Source organism: Lynx canadensis, chromosome B4 (assembly GCF_007474595.2).
Source record: "Lynx canadensis isolate LIC74 chromosome B4, mLynCan4.pri.v2, whole genome shotgun sequence".
Classification (NCBI taxonomy): Eukaryota; Metazoa; Chordata; class Mammalia; order Carnivora; family Felidae; genus Lynx; species Lynx canadensis.
In genome coordinates, this window is record NC_044309.1 from 71,911,700 (window position 1) to 71,922,788 (window position 11,089).

Genomic DNA, 11,089 nt, shown 5'->3' on the forward strand with positions numbered 1-11,089 from the left:
ACATATTCATAGACCATCTCTTTGTTCTTTCACATAGTCTCCTCCAAATTCAGGATCCCCTTCTTTACCTGCATGTACCATCTACAAAGAATATCTGAAAGAGGAGCGAATGCTTCTTTGAGTAGAAAATATATTTCAACACATCTTCCCACCCTACCCCCAAAAGATAAGGCAATTCCGTGTCAGGACCCACACCCCCCGAGCAAAAAAAGAAAAAAGAACCTTATATCCATTTTGTAAATTCCTGTATTCAAAACCTGTTGCTATTTATTACTTCAGAATTATGCATAACTGTTGGGGTGCCTGGGTGGCTCAGTCAGTTGAGAGTCTGACTTCGACACCTCTGAACCTGGAGCCTGCTTCAGATTCTGTGTCTCCCTCTTTCTCTGTCCCTCCCCTGCTCATGCTGTGTCTCTCTCTCTCTTTCTCTCTCTCTCTCTCAAAAATATCAAAAATAAGTAAACATTAAAAAAAATTTTAAATAATAGAAAACACAATTATGCATAACTGTTGACAATACAAACTTCATCCTGTCTGACATTTTTGGGCCCAAGGCTGTGCCACAGTTTTCTATGTTAAAAAGTCAAATAATAGTTCCCTCATTCTAATTCTTGGCCCAAATCAAGACAAGTCATGCGTCAAACAAAGAACTACTGAACTGACAGCTCAAGGCACCATGGCTGATCATTTGCCTGGGAAGCTCTGAATCCTGCTCAGAAAGTATACAGGAAACATAGGACCAGATAGTGTCCTGTGGGTGATGTCAAGGAATCCTATGAGCCTGTCTGGTCCTGGGGCACAGCCTCAAACACAACACTGAGTTGGGAAGGATCATGCACAGAATTCAGACTTCCTATCTCCACTTTATTTCCCAGCAAATGTCTAGGGAAACTTTCCCTGTTAAGGCTGTTACTATTATCTTCATTATTTACACTAAAAATAATAAAGATAATGTTGAGAATTACAGTCATTATGATGATGCTAATGACTAATATTAATCAAAAGTCTCTTCTGGCCAAGTCTCTCCCTAGTATTTCATAGATATTGTCTCATTTCATCCTCAGAACAACTCTATGAAGTTTTATCTTTTTCATTATACAAATGAGGAAATTGAGGCCTAGAAGATTAAAAAAAAAAAAAACAAACTTGCTTAAGATTAAGCAATCACACAGCAATTAGGTGATTGGAGTCCTGGATTGAACAATGTTGGCCTCGCCTATCTTAAGTCCTGGTAGGTAAATTAGTTGCATGGCACAAGCCAACAAGAAAAAATCTGATTTCCAAAAATCTCATTAGACTGCTTTTTATATTTACCCTTTGGTCAATCTTGATTTATTTCAGATTGTCTACCTAGCCCTCTAGGCTCACCTATCTTTCTGCTCCGCTAAACTATTTATCACTTTAGGTTTATGTCCCACTCCCTCAGAAGGGAAGGAGGGAAACTAAGAGATAGAAGACAGAACAGTTAATTGTGTTACCATAACAGCTTTGGGTACAGCTGAGAGACTTTGAAACTAATGTATAAAATTAAGCTTCGGGATTATCTACTTCTTTAGTACTTCATTCATCTGGATATAATGAGATGAGTCAGCCAGTAGCTAAATCCCACTTACAATTGTGATGTAAGTATTAGGAGGAAAAGCTTCATATATTATACTTCTGCCACTGTTGCCCTAAGAACATTTGCTTTATGTGCTCTTTTTATAGTTGGAATTCTGTAAATATAACTTATGAATAGCATTTACATATTGTGAAGCCATAGTTTTTCAATTTCTTAGTATTGACCCAGCTTTTAAACTGTTTATAAAGGCAAGCTAATGCATCAATTGCATCTTTTCCTATTATTTTGCTTTCCTATGAGTATTCCTAATTTCTGAAAAATCATAACAGGAAATGCAGACAAATGAGAGTCTACCCTATGTTTTATGGCATCTAGAGAAGACAACCCATAATTCCCCTTGATATTTGTTTCCAGAATTTTTCAGTGTTCATTGAAGAAATTACTCTATAACATCTAAATCCTATTCCTGTGAGTGAGTTTCATTTCCTCCTGCTCCGTCCCCATGAAGATGGAGAATAGTTTGTCACAGGAACAGGGAAGGGTTAACTTACATGCTATGAAATGTTCTGAGTTTTATATATATGGAGAAGACCCAGGAATTAAATTTTAATAGGCCTCCAGATTTGGGCAGCAAAGATTTTCTCTATAGCAACAATTACACACACCACTGATCTGAGATCAAATATTTATGTCTTCCCCTACATGCTAGAGAACTAACATTTTGCTAGTTACTGTTATTACCAGGGCAATTCAATAGAGGGCAAAAGAGACTAAAGATGTCATTTCACAGTGGAAACTGTAAGAGAAAGCAATAACAAGCCTGGAAAAGATTAAGCACAATTGGAAATGAGTCTAAACTGAAATAAAATACTGTATTTGAGTAGATTTTTTTAGGGCTATAATTTTAACTTCTACTAAAGGACTGTCGTTTCGCCTATCACTGAAACACACACAAAAGAAGACAAAGAAGCCTGATGCTAGCAGGAAACAAAAGCTCTTCCCCATTTCCTAAAAGTACTTTCTTTTCTAGAAGTGTATTGTTTGAAGAAGACTCTTCCATTATGCCTTGGGGAAAATGTAGCCATTTTGAAAAATGAAACACAAATTCTACTTTCCTTTGGAAAAACTTTGTTTCCTTTGGCATTACTAACATAGACAGCAGTACGGGAGTAAATTCGGCTCATGCAGGACCCCATCAAGCAATACCAATGTCTCATTCACCTTAACAAACTAGAGCTGTCTTTACATTGCCATCGTTATCACCACCCCCATGATCACGACATTACCAACTGCTGTATTGCCATCTCTTCGGGAGTGCAATATTGCTGTAAATTCCCCCAAACAAGGCACTTCTCAGGTACTATTACAGAACTGCCCCTGAAGAATTTATGATTTAAGAACTTACATTAAAGTATTATATTGCCATTTTTTCATGACTTTATTTCTTTTCTTTTCACATTTCTGGTGATTTTATTTGCTTCCAGGGAAGCTGTGAAATTCTGTTATTTCTTCCCATTTGGCTCCAAATATACAATCCCCGGGCCTCCCAAGGACCTCTTCAATTTCCACTGGGGCTTCTGAACTGGGAATGGTTCCAATGAGGATATGGTCCCTGGGCAGAGTGCTTGTACAGCCTAGATGTGCAGATAAGACCAGAGACAAGAGAAGGTAACTATCAATCGAAGGCAGTTCTAAGTAAACGGATGACATGACTGAAGAGTTCAGAAGAAGGAGAGACCACCAGGTCTGGTGGAGTCTGGGAAGGCTTCATGGAGAAAGTTTCCATGTGGCCAAGACTGAAGGCAAGTTGATCTCCAAACAATGTGAATATCTAATGTGAAGGCTAGGAGGATGGAAGGGGTGTGAATGCTCATGGAGCAGTAAAAACATCTGTTATCTCTGATGGAGGTGTTTAAGAAGGCAACAAGTAGGAGATAGAAGAAGGCCTTGAATGATTGGCGGGCTTAGAAGTTTGAACTTTATTCTCCATTCATGTTGGAGTTGAAGATTTCTGGAATAGGGAAGTGACAGGAGGAAGGTGGTATTTTAAGAAGATGAACATGGGAGCAAAGGGCAGAGCAGATGTGAGAAGAATGGAAATTCCCTCCCTGGAATGGGTAATCACATTATTAGGAATTCCTATAAAATGCCAGGCATCATTCATTCGTTAGCAAACATTTATTGTTTACTATGTGCAGGCACCATTCCAGGACCCAGGAATACAGTAAATTAACAAAGGTGGGTCTGAGTTTCACGGGATCTGAAGTTCAAACAATTTGAGAAGCCTTCTTTGAGAAAAAGAATACCAAATTACAAATACAAAATTAAATATAGGACTTTTGAAGAGGTACGTACAAGTGGGGGTCCCTGAGCATAAGACTCATAAGCTTCGTGGTAAATGTCCTTGTAGCTAATGAGATAGACAAGGTGTCTGCTCTCTTGATGCTTATGTTCTAGAGAAAGCAGGGAGGAAACCTGGGCAATAAGCATGTAAACAAATGAGATTTTTTTTCAGAGAGTCATACTTTGAAGCAAATAACATGCCTTGATAAAGAGTAGGGGGTGGAGAAGGGAGAATGAAAAGAGAGCAGCTTCTGATGGGCTGTCCTGGAAGGCTGTCTGGGAAGGTGGACAGCATTACCAGGCAGAGCGTCTGGCTAAAGGCCATGCTAAGGTAATGTGTCTGAGGAACAGACACAAGGCAGGATGGCAGAACCTAGTGACTGGAATAGAATATGAAGTCTGAGACGTAGGCAGGAGACTGGTCATGTAGAACCTTGTAGGCTCCTCTAAGGAGGAGCTGGATTTAATCGTGTTTCTTTACCTATTACTATGCACCAAACACTTCAAACCTTAGGGCACCTAAGGGCACCTTTGAAGCACCTAAACCTTCAAACCTGTTTTAAATCCATTTGATTATCTCACAATTCTGTGAGTTGACTGGGCTCAGCTGGGCAGTTCTTATATTTCACATGATGTCAGCTGGGGCTGTAGTTATCTGAGAGCTAGACTAGGCTGGAGCAGCCAAGGTGACTCACTCATTTGTCCAGTGCCTTGGCAGAAATAACTATACTGCTGGACTAAGCTGGACACCGGCACGGCTAAGCCTCTCTCTCTCTCTCCCTCACCCTCCGCTCCCTCTCCCTCTCTCTCCGTGTAGTTTCAGAGTCTCCCATGAGATCTGACCACCAGGATAAGTAGATAACTTATATGGCAGCTCAGGTCTTCTAAAAGTACAAAAACAGAAGTTATCATGACTCCTTAAAGCTTCAGCCCAGAGTTGGCACATTGTCACTTGTGCTGCCTTCTGTTGGTTGAAATGATTGACAGGGCACTCAGATTCCATGAGGGTGTGAAAACTGGGAGACATGGTTCATTGGAGATCAGCTATCATGGAAGCCATTTACCTTTTAAAAGACGACTCTGGCTGTGAGGAGGGTGTTGTAGCAAGACAAAAATGGAAGCAGAGAGGCCAGTTAGGAGGTAACATCCTGGGAAAAGGTGGTGTAGCTGTGGGTGTGGAGAGAAGTAGATGGATCTGGGGATGGGATGAAATAGGCATGTTTGCCCAGTAGTTAGAAACATGTCTGTCTGGCGTATGTTGAAATAAAAAGAAGAGGAAGGTATTGGGATGTCATCAGGGAGCTAGGGAGGTTTTCCTGAGTGAGGAGTTGGTTGAATGAAAGCAGTGTTTACAGAAAATTCATGGGAAAGCAGAATGCAAAATGGATTTGGGTAGAAGCAGAGTGCAAGAGAGGGAAAGAAACCTGAGACAGGAGACAAGTTAGCAAGTTCATTCTTCCCATCCTCCAAGGATGAGATGGTAAATCCTAAACCATAGTGATAGCAGATAAAGTGGAAAGGATGAGAAGTGACAGATGAGAGACACAGTGTGAAGGCAGAGCCAACAGTCCTCAGTGACTGCTTTGATGTGGGTACTAGAAAAAGAAAGAGGGGCGTCTGGGTGGCTCAGTCGGTTAAGCGTAGACTCTTGGTTTTGGCTCAGGTCATAATCTCACGGTCCCTGAGTTCAAGCCCTGCATCAGGCTCTGCACTGACAGTGTGGAACCTGCTTGGGATTCTGTCTCCCTCTCTCTCTGCCCTTCCTTCTCTCTCTCTCTCTCTTTCTCAAAAATAAATAAATAAACATTTGAAAACAAGAAAAGGAAGGAATCAATGATGGGTGCATTAATCAAGATTAATTTATCAGGGTGTCTGGATGGATCACTCGGTTAAGTGTCTGACTCCAGCTCAGGAAGCCCCACATTGGGCTCTGTGCAGACAGCTCAGAGCCTGGAGCCTGCTTCGGATTCCGTGTCTCCCTCTCTCTCTCTGTCCCTCCCCCCCTCACACTCTGTCTCTTTCTCTCTCTCTCTCTCTCTCTCTCTCAAAAATAAACATTAAAAAAAAAAAAGTTTATCAAATTCTCTAGCCAGGACATAGAGTTGGCTGGTACCACTGATCGAACTAGGAATTCAGAGAAGGTGCTGGCTTTGGGGAGAAAGACCATGCATGCGTGTACTGTCACACCTGTTGCTTTCAGTAGGGCCAGCCACAGAGAAGTGCTCAGGTGGAAATGCTTGGGAAATACAAGGTTGGACCTCATGAAGAATGGAGCTAGAGAGGTAGATCCACCTGAATGTAGAGGTTCTAGCTGAAGCAGTGGGAGAGAAAAGCCCTAATGGCTCTGGGCTGCTGGAGCGAGGGAACAGAGGGCTCAAGGGCAAAAATGTTTTAAAATTCAGATCTGAAAAAATGAGTTTCAAACAGAAAAGGAGTGGTCTGTAGTATGAGAGGCTGCAAAGAGTACAAGGATGATATAAACATTGAGTTTGGCAGTTAGGAGATCATTAGCAAGTTTTCAAAAAGCATTTTGGAGTGATTGGATCAAAGATCACGGAGACGGGGCGCCTGGGTGGCTCAGTCGGTTGAGCGTCCGACTTCAGCTCAGGTCACGATCTCACGGTTCGTGAGTTCGAGCCCCGCGTCAGGCTCTGGGCTGATGGCTCAGAGCCTGGAGCCTGCTTCCGATTCTGTGTCTCCCTCTCTCTCTGCCCCTCCCCCGTTCATGCTCTGTCTCTCTCTGTCTCAAAAATAAATAAACATTAAAAAAAAAATATTAAAAAAAAAAAAAGATCACGGAGACAAGATTTCAGGGACTAAGATAAAGTGAAAGAAGGGGAAAAGGTTTGTGGCAACCGGTTCAGACAACTACCTTATAGTTAGTGATTATGCAATGGGTGCAGAGGGGGGAAAGAAAAAGTGCGCGTTTTACAATGAGAAGCTTTAAAGGAACCTAGAATGTTGAGTTACCCACTAGCCCTTTATATCACGACATGGAAGAGTTACATTTACTTACAAAAGTGACAAAAAATAAGAATATACAAAGCTTACCACATTAGAGAAGCATGCACATGACATTTGTTCTGCTCTAAACTAAAAAGACAGTTTTTCTCCCTTTTTAAAAATAAATTTAAAGAAGAAAAAGAAATTAATCACGATTTCTTTCTTTAGCAAGAATATGAAAACTTGGTCTATTCCTTTTGCATCCTAAAATATAGTTTTAAGGTTCTTTGTTTTTAGGGTGATGGGGGAAAAGAAAACTTAGAGAGAGGGGGAAAATGACATTTTACTCATTCTCCTACATTAGCCAACTTTAACGAAACCTATAACCGGCTGCACTTTACTACCTTTAAAATATCACCTCTTACAGATTTGGCAAGGAAATGACAGGTTTTTGGGTTTTTTTTTTTTAAGTAGCTATATTTTTCTCTCTTTCTTCTGTAACCCATTTAGCAACTGGTTCACATGAATCACAAGGCCAGACTGCTAAAAGTTCGAGATATTTCCAAGAAAACTGAGGGAAAAAATATTAGCATCTATAGGAAGAAAACTTAAAAAAAAAATAATACCCCTATGTTTCTGAGAAGTTGACACACAATTTCAATTGCTTGCTCCTAAACTATAATAATAAAATGCCATTATTATTATTATTATTATTAGGCACTGAAGACAAATTAAAGAAGAACCAGAATTCTCTAGCTCCTGTATCTAAGAGGTGGTAATTGGATTCAAGCAAATCTAAGGTTGAATTTCTGCTTCATCACTTACTTACTGGGCCAGGGGCTACTAACTGCTCTAAGTGCTCATTGTCAATTTATGTTCAGTGAGAGAATATCCTAAGTTTTAGCAGGGCACACGGCTGTCCAGTCACAGACTACATTTCCAGCCTCCTGGGTGGTGAAGTATGGCCATGAGTCTAAGTTCAGGTCAGTGGAGTGTGAGCAAGCAGGATTTTCACAAATTCTGGGTCATCTCCTTCAGGATAAAGCTAGTTGCCCTAACTATTGTTTTTCCTTCCCATATGCTGGAACATATACATGGTGGTGACTGAGCTTTTGCCATGGCAGTAATATTAGAAAGGGAACCTGGGTCTCAAAATGACCTCATGGAGTATTGTTGCTCTGACAATCTGGAATGCTCACACTGGGGCTGTTAAGAAAGCATCAACTTAATTAATTAAGCCACTATACTTTCTGGTGTCCTCATTACAGCAGCTCAGACTATAATCTCAAAAACTCATCTGTCAAGAGTCCTTGGTGTTTAACCCCTCTGGATCTCAGTTTCTTCTTCTGTAAATTGGGGATAATGCTTACCTCGCATCTGTTGTGAAGATTACATGAGAAAATGCATGGGGGGCAGAGGGAGAGGGACCACAGCCTGGCAGATGAATGGTGTATGATAAATATTTGTACTATTCCCTTAAATCATTTAGGAACATATGTTTCATATACCTTTTCAGTGAATATAGAAAATAAGAGAATGAATGGCAAGTAGCTGAATATGATTTGTACTGTATAGGAGATGCCAATAAATCCATCATAAGTTGAAAATGTCATAAGTCAGAAATGCATTTAATACATCCCACCAACCAAACACCCTAGCTTAGCCTAGCCCACTTTAAACGTGCTCAGAACATTTACACTAGCCTATAGTTGTGCAAGATCATCTAACACAAAACCTATTTTATACTTCAGTGTTGCATAGCTCATGCAACTTATTGAATACTGTACTGAAAGTGAAAGCCAGAACGGTTGTACGGGCACAGAGAGGTTGTAAGCGTATGGGCTGCTTGCTCTCCCGAACCCGTGGCTGCAGCTCACTGCCATTGCCCAGCGTCATGAGAGAGTATCATACCCCATATCGCTAGCCTGGGAAAAGAGCAAAATTCAAAATCTGAAGTACAGTTTCTGCTGAATACGTATCCCTTTTGCAGCATCACAAAGTCAAAAAAATCAAGTCAAGCCATCATAAGTTAGGGACTGTCTGTATATAATAGGCACTCACGAGTTTCCATCAGATTATAAACTCCTTGAGTGCCAGTTCTGAGTCTCGTTTACCATTGTATCCCAAGTGCACACACATATTTAGACTCAATATTTGTTGAGTAAGGAGAACATTGATATAAAATGTGAGTTCGCTATTTTTATCTCCATCACTTCGTTCCCTCCCCGTGACCCCACCCACGGAAGGAGGAAGCTCACATACAGAGTGAAGTAACTCGCCTGCACTGGCCCGGTTTGTAAGTAGCCGACTCAAGATTCGAACCAAATCCAGGCCTCACTGGATCCACATTTTGAGGTCTTTTCACCCTGAACCTGGATAAGTACTCTTTCTTGAGGGCAGACTTGGAGACAAGTAAGATATTTGTGCACCAATGGATGGAGAAAAACAATCTGAAGAAAAAAGGGGCCAGGGGGTGGGTGGAGGATGGTCAGAGGAGATGTTTTTATGTTTTAAAATTTGGCTAGTACTGCACAACCCTGCAGCTGTGGTAATTCTCCCCTCTCCTTGTTTCTTAGAGGGGAGAAACTGAGCTAAAGCACCCTTCTCATTTTATTCTACCAATCTATGGCATAGCTGGAACTTTTGGATCCCTATGGGAGGAAAAAGTTTAAATAAATTTCTTTAAAGACTCCTTGTTAAATGGCCAGATTAACAGATGTTCGGCCTTCAGCCCTGGGTGTGTTTTACACTAGACAGGAGAGGAAGAGAGAAGCCACCCACAGGGCTAACATGTTCTAACTCTAGCTGGTTTGCAGTGCCTTTCACAGTTTCATTATCACTATTATAGCAGCATACAAGAGTCCCTGATCCTCAACAAGATAAGTCATTGCTCTTCAGCAAGGGGAAAGCAGAACTAGGTCCCCTGTGCAGAGGGGTCAGTTGATGACTGTTATGAATTATGAATTAGAGGCACATTGTTTTTGGCAACTATCTGATAAGAAGGATATTGGCTGACTAGGTTTTAGTTGGATGCTTTTGCAGAGATATTGGTGTATTAAAAAAAGCAAGGGAGGGGTGCCTGGGTGGTTCAGTCAGGTAAGCATCAGACTCTTGATTTCGGCTTAGGTCATGATCTCATGGTTCGTGGGTTCGAGCCCTACATCGAGCTCTGAGCTGAGTATGGAGCCTGCTTAAGATTCTCTCTCTCTCTCTCTCTCTCTCTCTCTCTCTCTCAAAAAAAAAAAAAAAAGCAGATGAAGATGACAAATTCCAGAGGAATGAAAAAATTCCAGATGTTCTTTGTTTAGATTCAGAAATGCTTCCTCTATGGTATCCCTGAACTACTGGCTGACTTGCAAAACAGAAACTTATAATTGACCATCCTTCCATATGTCTTCTCAGGATCCACTCACTCACAATAAAATAAATTAATATTTATTCATTTCATTGGGTGTGTGCGTGTGTGTGTGTTCCCAGGTTTAGAAAATTTCTGCAGTTATTATTTGCAAATACTGGATTTGGTCTCAGATATCTATGACAAGATCACTTAATACTTTTTTTTTTAAATCACTTAATACTTTTAATTTATGCTCTTTTCTCTCTCTCTTCATCCTTTCATTTTAACCCCTTCTACCACTTATTCTTCTTTTTCTCTAACCTGAATCACAAAGGTAGATTCGGGGTGAGCATTTGAAACCGTGTCACTTCCTTCCTGATCTGCCTCGAGACGTGAGGAAGAAAGATGCTTTTGCCATCCCAGGTCTAAACTTTGTGGATACTCTTTTGTATGAAGCTGTAACCACAGAGGATAGTCGGAGAAAATGCCTTCAGTCCAGACTGTTTCCCGGGGCCTGGACTGCATCTCCACGTGGATGATGGACACCCCTACAGAAATCAAGACTACCCGACATCCACTCCAGTGGTGGTGACATATATAGACTAAGGAGACTCTGCCCTTACTTGAACTTTGTGTCTTCTGAGGTTTAGATTAGATCCTGATAGAAAAAATTGTTCCCAAATTAAAACATATAAGAAAATGAGCGCCTGGGTGGCTCAGTCAGTCAAGTGTCTGACTCTTGATTTCAGTTCAGGTCATGATCTTGTGGTTTGTGGAATGGAGCCCCACGTCCAGCTCAGTGCTGACAGCATGGAGCCTGCTTGGGATTCTCTCTCTCTCCCTGTCTCTCTGCTCCTCCTCTGCTCACACTCTCTCTCAAAAGAAATAAACATTTTTTAAAAACA

General features: G+C 41.0%; 1 long non-coding RNA gene across 1 annotated transcript; it reads left to right on the forward strand.

Moving 5' to 3' along the window:
• The first annotated feature begins 9,130 nt into the window (after window positions 1-9,130).
• LOC115518362 lies at window positions 9,131-10,294 on the forward strand. Its single transcript, XR_003970245.1, has 2 exons — window positions 9,131-9,259; window positions 10,102-10,294. It is a non-coding gene; the product is annotated as an uncharacterized LOC115518362 (long non-coding RNA).
• The last annotated feature ends 795 nt before the right edge of the window (window positions 10,295-11,089 follow it).